Below are 10009 nucleotides of genomic sequence, written 5' to 3' on the forward strand. Positions count from 1 at the left end.
CATAAAAGATTAAAATGAAAGTAAAGACTTCATAAAAGCAGTTTTCAAATTATGGTTATTCATTGTGCAGTTATTCTGTAGTGTAAATAAATTTCATCATTTTTCTTCTTATTACCAATGGAAAACAATTTCCTCTACCATGATGTGTTTAGCTGTTTTTTAGTACTCATTTGACAATTATTGAAGGTGGAAAAGCAGTATATTAATGTTGCTGAGAAATACAACAAAGAAATCATTCATTCTTTCATGCATTGTGTTCCATAAATCCCATCATCAAAAGTGTTATTGAGGGATGTGGAATGAGTCAAGTTATACGTAACAGGTAAATCAAATGCAGAATCATTATTTAAGTGATACTCAGAAGTAAAGAGATATTCAGAAGGAAGAATACATGTCGTTAAAGACTTAGAAATTTTGACTGTTACCCAGAAGCTCTAATCCCAGTGATGGTTGCAACTACTTGCATGTAACAACATTTTGTATTTTCATAGAGCTGTGTATTAGAAGTTCTTTGTATGAGAAGTATCAGGTGCCTGGAGGTCTTCCACTATCTACAAACGTATCAGGGTATGTTTACAGCATTGTGTACCTGCTATTTATTGTTCCTACAGCGAATCAGTGTGTTTGCAGACATTTAAGATAATATTTGAATTCATGCTCCATTGAAATCAATATAATTGCTGTGTGAAGTACTTTCAAATGATAAGAAGGTCTCTCTCTGCCTTCCCACATTACAAAATATTAGGATACAAAATATTAGCACATTCCATCCATATATTTTTAATGAAACAGCTGACAAAATACCAAGGATGGTAAATTTTTTGTTCAGTAGCAAACATAACTACATCATCTCTAACATTTCTTTTTATGACATCCAGCCGCATTATAAATATTTGATAAACCTCTTTGAAGAATGATGTTCTTTCTCTGTCCAACAAGAATAGTGGTAGGTTCCAAACTCTTCCAGAATTATACCCAGTGATAACACTGTGGTGCTCAAACCAACCTTTAGTTACAGACAGTTTTAAAGTTTCTTCTTCCCTTGAATTTTCGTAGACTGTCATTATGTTTCTTTTGATAAACTGTCTCACAACTATATTTAGCATTACTGCTGTCTCTCTCTGTACTTTCATGGTAACTGTAACAATATGTTTCTTGTGTAATTGTACTTCATGTATGCACACTACTTTTCAAGAAAAATATACACAATTAATATATCTGAAGAAATCTCAACATATGGAAACCTAATTTTCAGCAGAATCATATGGTCTTACACAAGACACAAGTACACGGACCTAGAAAACCGTTGTCTCTTTGAAGGCAACAAAAAAATATCACAGTGATTATTTGTACTTACAAAAGCTTACTTTCTCCTTCATTAGTTATATGAATTTCACAACTATGGAAAACATGAAAACATGTTTATAATTTCATTTTTAAATTCATAAATAGAAATGGGAGGGAACTAGTTAGCATCCCATTGATAACTAAGTCTTGGAGGGAGGGGGGGAAGAAAGAACTGCATATGTAGTTGTGTGATCATGATTATATTTGTAAGAATGTAATGTGGTGAACTAAATGCATATTTGGGAATAATTTTTCATGTAGTGTCTCATTTTAGAATTGTTAATCAGTTGACACAGTTTATATATTCAAATTTGCAGACTAAGCACTGGGATACTTTCCTACGTGTAACTGATTTGTGTAAGAGCGGTTTGTTCTTGACAAGCACAAAAAGCATTTTGATAGTGGGTTTATATAAATCAATGTCCCAAACATTCAAAACTACACTGTGTTGTACAGGAAGGAGTATGTATTTATTAGGTGTGCACCGAAAATTTGTGCCAAGACGTATGAATCTAATGAACATCATTGTGAATTTTCATGAACTGTGACTTTCAAGATGATTGTGCATAGATTTTAATAAAAGTTTATTCACATTGCTGGTCTTATTTATATATGTCTTGTGAAACTTTACATGTAATGACTACAAATGAACAGTATTAAACAGACTTTTAGTCACATGGTGTCTGCTGTTATTGTAAACTTTTGATATCTCCAGATATGATACTGTTTGATAAATTTATACTCCATAAATGGTGTATTTGTACATGTGAATAGTTGGTGGAATGAAATAGGGTTGGCTTTCATGGAATTTATGTTATTTCATGTATTTAGAGCAAAATTCCAAAGTAATACTCAGGACACTGGGCTACCGTAGTATGCATTTTTGTGTTTTTCTCTTTCTATCTAAGGCGTCACTATGTGACACTAACCTAAGAATTCCTTTGAACCAAGTTCAGTATATTTTACTAACAGTGTAGCACTTTAAACTGAGTTTCACAGTTAGAGAAAACATTATTCTTGTTTTATAGAATAATAATCATAATTGTACACAAATAGAAAAGACTGAGGGAGTAACTGATTCCTTAGGTTCTGAGATTTATTAAGCCTTCCCTAAAAGATACAGAGCACTGTGCATAAGTGAGTATTGAGAAGGCCATGGTAGGGAGAGCATGATCAATATGTTTAAAGGAAAAACTATATTACACCCAATGTTAGTAAATTTAACCACTTGGTAGAAAGTGAGTTTATTATAACTTATCAGTGGTTAGCCAGTATTTTTGTCTGAAAATGGGGGTGGTTGATAGTCACAAAATTGCCAGTTTCTTAAAATTTCTACCTGCATGTTTATGGACACTGTTACTGTTATGAGAATTCCATAATCCCAGTGGTGCAGAAAGATATGGGCTACTGTCATAACATGTGGAAACCAGTAATCTATAGTGGTTAACTTGTTTCTAGTTTCTACCTGACAGGTACATTTTAAGGGACGTAAGCAAATATCATTAGAAATCTGCACAGTAGGAAGCAATGAACAAGGGCTCCAAATGGGAGGCTGTGCCAAGTATGGACTGATTGTCATGGAGAGTGATCATATTCCCAGATATATTTTAGATGTCTTCTTCTCAATGAAATTTTGTGTAGTATATATGTAGAATAAGAACTGACATTATTTGTAGTTTTCTCACTAAGCAATATTATATTAGGCTTGTGGCTATCTTACACCAAAAACATCTATGTAAAAACTGGTATTTATTGTGGTTATCTTGCTAAAAAAAATTCGACATGTTATATGTAAGCATCAATCAAAAAGAACTGTTCGAAGACCATACAGTCCAGAATTGGTATGCCAATTGGACATAATCACTGTGAACATTGAGGTAATCATACCACCGATGCACCAGTTCTAAGATATCTGTTGATAAAACATTGTGTCCTGTTGCATGAAGAAGTCCATAAATGCCTGCTGTACATCCTCATCTGACTGAAATTGTTGACCTTTCAGGGCCTTTTTTAAGGGACTGAAGGTGTGACAATCACATGGTGAAAGATCGGGACTATAGAGCAGGTGCTTGAGTGTTTCCCACTTGAATTGGCATAAGTTCTTTGTTAGAACATGTGCCATATATGGCTGTACATTATTATGAAGCAGCTTTTGGCAGTCTTGATTGGAATGCACTCTTTGAAATTCTGAAAATAGCAGTTGATAAAACACAGGGACCAAAAGGTGATTACGGTTTATACAGAAACCAGGCTGCAGACTAAAGTTGGAGGATGTAAAACGGAAGTTGTAGTTGAGAGAGGAGGGAACAGGATTGTAGGTTGCCCCTGACGTTATTCAGTTTGTACATTGGACAGAAATGAGGAGAGGGAATGTACGCTCAGGGAGAAGAAACAAGAGCTTTGAGGTTTGCTGATGACATTGTAATTCTGTCAGAGTCACCAAAGGACTTGGAAGAGCAGTTGAATGTAATGGATAGTTTCCTGAATAAAAGATTATAAGATGAAAATCAACAAAAGTAGAAAGGTCAGCGGAATGTAGTAAAATTAAATCAGGTGGCACTGAAGGAATTAGATAGAAAATGAGACACTAAAAGTAGTAAATAAGTTTTACTATTTTGGCAACAAAATAACATGATGGCTGAATTAGAGAAGATGTACAATGCATGCTGCCTATAGCACGAAAAGCATTTCTGAAAAAAGGGGAAATTTTTTGACGTCTAATATTAATTTAAATCTTAAGAAGTATTTTCTAAGGGTATTTGTTTGCAGTGTAGCCTGGTACAAAAGCGAAACATGGATGATATGCAGTTCAGACAATAAAAGAATACCAGGTGGTTATAATCAAACTTGCCCTATTTAACACATTATCACACAGAAACTAGTTATCGTACGAGGATCAAACTTGGTAGCATTAATGTCAAGGGCATGGGGAAGAGAAATAATGCAAAATCAATTCAATTGAAACACTTTTAATGTGCTGCTACGGTACATCATACCAATACATACTGGTACCATTACTGCTACAAAAGGGGCTCAATATGGCACCCATCATAATCCAGAAGAGACTGAAAGTGCAGGATTGCATTCTACACAGCAAATGAAGTATCTCCTTAGGTATGCTGGCTGCCTCTGTTGATATGCTGCATTTCAGATCAGCACATGTGTGAATGTTCCCCTGGTAAACCCTGTTCTTCAGGTAGCCCCACAACCAGAAATCAATCACAGGGAGTTAGATCAGATGATCGTACCAGCCACGCATTTGGAAACGATCAGCTGATAATTTGATCATTTCCAAATGTGTTTCGGAGAAGCGGGTGAACTTCACTCACACTGCACATCTTTGGTCCTTGAGAGCCAACCTGTTCAAAAAATAATGGGCCAATGACGAACATAGCCGTGAAGCCACACCATATGGTGACACGTTCACCATACAGAGGAACTTCATGCAACGCACATGACTGAAGGTGAAGATCCCCATACTCAGCAATACTCTGTGTGCTCACCTCACCCGTCAGAGAAAAATGATCTTCGTCTGACCATAAGATGGTTCAGGGCCAGCCCTCATCAACTTCAATCCTTGCGAGAAAGTGGAGAGCGAAGTCGATACGTCATTGCGCATCCTGTGGTGCAGCACCTTCCATACAGTGGACCACAGGATATTCAACTGTCGTGACACAGCATGTGCATTGTCTGAAGATCAGGAATTGCATGCAGCGTTGTCTGCCATAGCAACAGTGACTTCATCAGCCTCCTGTGGTGCGACTGGTCCTCTGTCTCTTCATGGAGGGACACCCAGTTCTCCAGTTGATTCGAATATCTTCATCTTGCTCCGCACAGGTGGCACTGTGGCGCATGGAAATCATCTTAGGAGAAAGTGATATGTAGGTTTTGAGAAACATATAAACCTCTATACCTAAAAGTCTCAAGGTGAGTGTGTTACTTTATGTAATTCAGTTCTGATATGTTGACCAGCCATACAAAACTTTGTGTGAGCAAAGACCACTTGTTTCTTCAGTTTGAACAATATATAATAATAATAATTGTGTGTTGCCATTGGTCACTGACTGCATTGTTCAAGCACCAGGTGTCATAAGACTGCTGGAATTAGGCATTACTTACAAGTACGTGTTAGGTATTTTGTTGTTATTCTTCTGTGAATCAAACTCTGACACTTAGTTTCACTGCTAATCACTGTGCTAAATGTGTAACCCGTGTAGTTCTTGTATCAAATCTCACAGGAGAGTTATTTTTCAATAAAACCCCTTACAAAGTTATAATATTGGATGCATCTGCATAGAAAAGAATTCAGAAAATAGTTTGTTAGTATGGAGAAGAAGAAGAAGAGGAGGAGGAGGGGGGGGGGGGGGTGAGGCAGTGTCAGCAGATCTGCGGCAGGCACAGAATCTCCCAGATACTATTCTTCATTGGGCAATATAAGAAGTTACTAATGCTCCCTGCATCTGTAGCATGCTGTAAACTAAAAATGCTCCATGGTAATACTAAATGGAGGTTTCAGCCTGCAACATCTGGCTTGGGATTTGGTGACAAAGCAAATTATGCCTGTTTTCATACGCCCCAAAGTCTTTTTCATGTCAGCAGTTGTACCACATGATATTGAGATTCTAGTGAGGGAAAACTTACAGGAAATACAAAAAAACTTAATGTCTGACTCATATTTGCCTCCACTGTCTCAAGTAGTGTTCTCCTGTGTAGCTCGAAGAAAGAGAAGTACAAGAACGTAAAATTACAAGGCAAATTTCATACAATGAAGCAAAAATTGCCTGTGTGGCAGTGCAACCTCCACCATTTGCTACATACATCTTTTGCTTTGGTACTTAACAAATTTGCTATCTTTTTTCATGCCTCAACATTGACCCCCAAGAAAATATTATTATCTATTATCTCTGCTTGAGAGCTTAATTCCACAAGTATAATGGCTTAAAATTTGTATCACCCACAAGTTAGAATACAGGTTATAAGCAGCACAAAATTTGCAAATGCAACCCTCAAGAGAAGCAATTGTAAATTAATCAGTGTGTTCTCAGTTATAAATACTTGATGACTCAACACAAAGGATAAACATGGATTTAAGCACCAGAAATAAAAAATACTCTAAAAATAACATTAATGTTAATTCTGTCTGACAAGTGTGATGATCTTCCTGCCCAACTAATAGACTATCTTAGAACTCCTACAGCAACTACCATACCTACCTATAAAAACATCATGGATAAAGAAATCAATAAATCACTGAAATCAGTGGAACATAAACAGATTAAGGATATGTGGAAAAAATTGAAACTTGTAGCACAGGATAGACCTGATGACAGCTGATACATGCCCAACAGCATAAAAGTAGGTTCCATTTGTCTACCACCTCAAGATGCCCTTGACCCAAGCACAATACGCAGTTCTCTTGTCTATTCCTCCCTTTTGGGAACTATATTGTCTCCTCTAGCACCTGTCTCATTAACTAGGCTAATGTGCTTTGGGACCATATTGTGCTGTCAATCTTTCATTGCATTTTAATGTTCTCAGAGAGGTGGATCAATGGTAATTTTGGAAGAGTTCAATGACATGCGCACTAACAGCCAATCCAATGTAAATATACCTTTGCTACTAATTTCTAATGGCTTGGAGGTGTTCTTTATCAGCTCAGATGCCTGCTGCTCATGATTTCTTTTCTAATAAAATGGCACTTCCTTATTTTAATCGTCTTGACCTCCTCTGCCTCCATTCTCCAACTTAACTTTCGCACTACTTCATAATGTTCTTCAAAAGTATGAGAAGCCACTAAAATAGCACCTACACAACACTAAATGTGTCTCATCTCAGGACCCAGCAATTTATCTAGAGCTCAAATGAAGGAGAATACTGAAAGATTAAGGCCAAAAAAGGATGTAAATATGTAAGCTCTCCACCCGAATGTAAAAGTGGTTGAGATTTTTATTTACACTCACCTGCCAATAGCATTGTGTCAAATCTGTGGAGAAAAGAACTTGGTTCCTTTGAATTTCTTAGTGATATCCCCATCATTGGCAGCATTGCACACAGATGTAGTGATTCAGCTCTGTTGCACCTGACATCAGTCTCACCTCCCTATTATCTTCATCTATTGCTGCAAGAGGAATCAAATCTGTTTGATTACCTGGCTACCTGCTTCCCTCCATCTGAGTAGGATACTATACTGCTTGCTGGCAAAGATGGTATTATATCTATTCTGGAGTAACACTCCACTCTACTCAGGTTAATGTGGTGATGTGAAACTATTCCTCCGGGTGCCAGAATGTATTGAAATGGTCATCTCTAGCTCTTGGTTATTTTTCCTCCTGTTCCAAACATCTCCAGCAATTATTCTTCCTCTGAAATTCTTGTTCTCCATTTTCTATTATACTCTCTTCCTGCCACAATATAATTTCATCCTTGTAGCTTGGCCCTAGTATCTGTCCATTTCTCTTCTCTTCTCTTCACTTCACTTCATAAGAAAATTAATTCAGCACCCCCACCTGCTCTTGTGCTATCTTGTTAAAGTCAAGACTTACTTTGGCTCTATTCTTCCACTTGGCACCAAGAATTACAGGGACTGGTTAATTCCTCTAGTACTAGAGGAATCATTCAATTCATACAAACACTTGAGTGTAACAATTTGTAGGGATATGAAATGGAGTAATGACATGGCGTCAGACGAAGGTGAAGCAGTGGCAGACTTCGGTCCGTTGGTAGAACACTGAAAAAATGCAATGTCATGAAAGGAGATTGATTACAAAATACCCATGCGACCCACTCTAGAATATTGCTCTAGTGCACGATCCACACCAAATAAGACCAACAGCAGATAATGAATGTATGCACAGAAGGGCGGCATGAATGGTCAGAAGTTTGTTGGAACCATGGGAAAATGCCTTGTAAATACTGAATTGGCAGATGCTTAAAGATAGATGCCAACTATCTATGAAAGCTTAATTCCAGCTCTATGTTCCATATCTATTCTTCATCTGCCACTTGGCAATACATCTGCATAATTGTCAGCCTGCTTATTAGCTCCATTTTTACTACAGGAAAAGTCTCAATATGTTTCTTTCTACCCTTTTGTTAAACCAGTGTCCAGAAGTCCATCTTTTTCTGACATCTTGACTTCTGTTTACTAGTATTGACCTCCCAGCCCCCTTCTAATAACTTCACAAGTGGATTACCAAGAAACCAGCGAGCTGTCTATTGCTAATTTCTTGGACCTGGCCTTCTCTTATAGGCTTCCCCATCTTCAATAATCAATTAATGTTCATTGTGGCTGCCAGTTTCTCTTTACTACACTCCTACTTTCTAGTATCAACTATCTTCTCAAAATATCTGTATTCTCATGGAAAGATATTGCCGCTTCTCACTTTATTATCAAGGCAAAATTGGAATATGACTTGATTTCTCCAGGATTGTCTCTAACAGGTCCGTCTCTCCATTTGTCCAGGTATTGGGATCTTTTCACCATCTGAAAGCACATTTGTTCTGGATACCCAGTTAGAGACGTTAATTTTCGCCCATTCCAGTACTCCTCTAATAGTGCTCTTGCCTGCTGTCCAACAAGAACTATTCTTTAACAGATAGTCTTCAAGCACACGCGCCCCCCCCCCCCCCCCTACAGATATTACACCCCCACTTAAATTTTGCACCATAGAACTGAAATATTCATGGCCATGGACACCTCTTCCTTTACAAGTCCATGGCATTATTGTAAGAATTCAACTAGTTTCAGTTGCCCTTTCCCCAACACATTAGAAAGATTACATATACCTTGCATATGTGACAAGGTTGGATATCTCTGCAACTCTGTGAGGTATGGGTTTTCACTAACGTCGGCCTCATTTCAAAACATGACTCATAGAATTCAAATTTCTAACACAGCAACTAATTAATGGGTTAGACTGTGTTGTGAAATGAAGGGTACATTCTTCTCTTTTTTGGCTTCGGCTGAATCTCAGAGCCAGTGTGATGTTTGCACACAATTTCATCTATGAGGCTAAGGTGCCCAGGGAATTACTGGAACGTTAAGTGAAGGAGTCTGCTTGATAATATATTAGTGAGGACTGACACAACTTGGACTGATAACAGATGCCAAGATTGTATTGCATAGTTTGCAAGTTAAATCCATTCACAGAGGACATTACTTGTGAATGTTTGTTTGGAAAAATAAATTGAGACTTTCTTTTATCTTTTCTCCTAAATTTAAATGCATTTATATTTCATGTATGTACACTCAATTCCATTAAATAGTGAAAAGTTATAGTCTGGCAGACACTGAAGCATTTGATGTGTGTGTGGCCCATTGTTTATTGCATTTATATATACTAAGACTGAAGGAAGGGTTGATAACTGGATTATTGTAGATTACGCTCAGATGTGGATAAATAAAATGTTTAGGCCTAGCTGTGTTCTTTTCACATAATCTGTGTTGTAACTCACCTTAAGCAATTTAAGAAACAACAGGCAACTTAAATCTGGGTGGTTGGACAGAAATTTTAACACAATCTCCCCCCCCCCCCCCCCCCCCCAAAAGGATGGCCATACTTAACCAATGCACCACTGTCCTTAGCTGTTTCTAGAATATTGTGTGTTCTAATTAAAAGCAATACATCTTCAGTATGTTTTATAATGTGCAGACTTTGTAATT

This window comes from Schistocerca americana, chromosome 2 (genome assembly GCF_021461395.2).
Source record: "Schistocerca americana isolate TAMUIC-IGC-003095 chromosome 2, iqSchAmer2.1, whole genome shotgun sequence".
Lineage (NCBI taxonomy): Eukaryota > Metazoa > Arthropoda > Insecta > Orthoptera > Acrididae > Schistocerca > Schistocerca americana.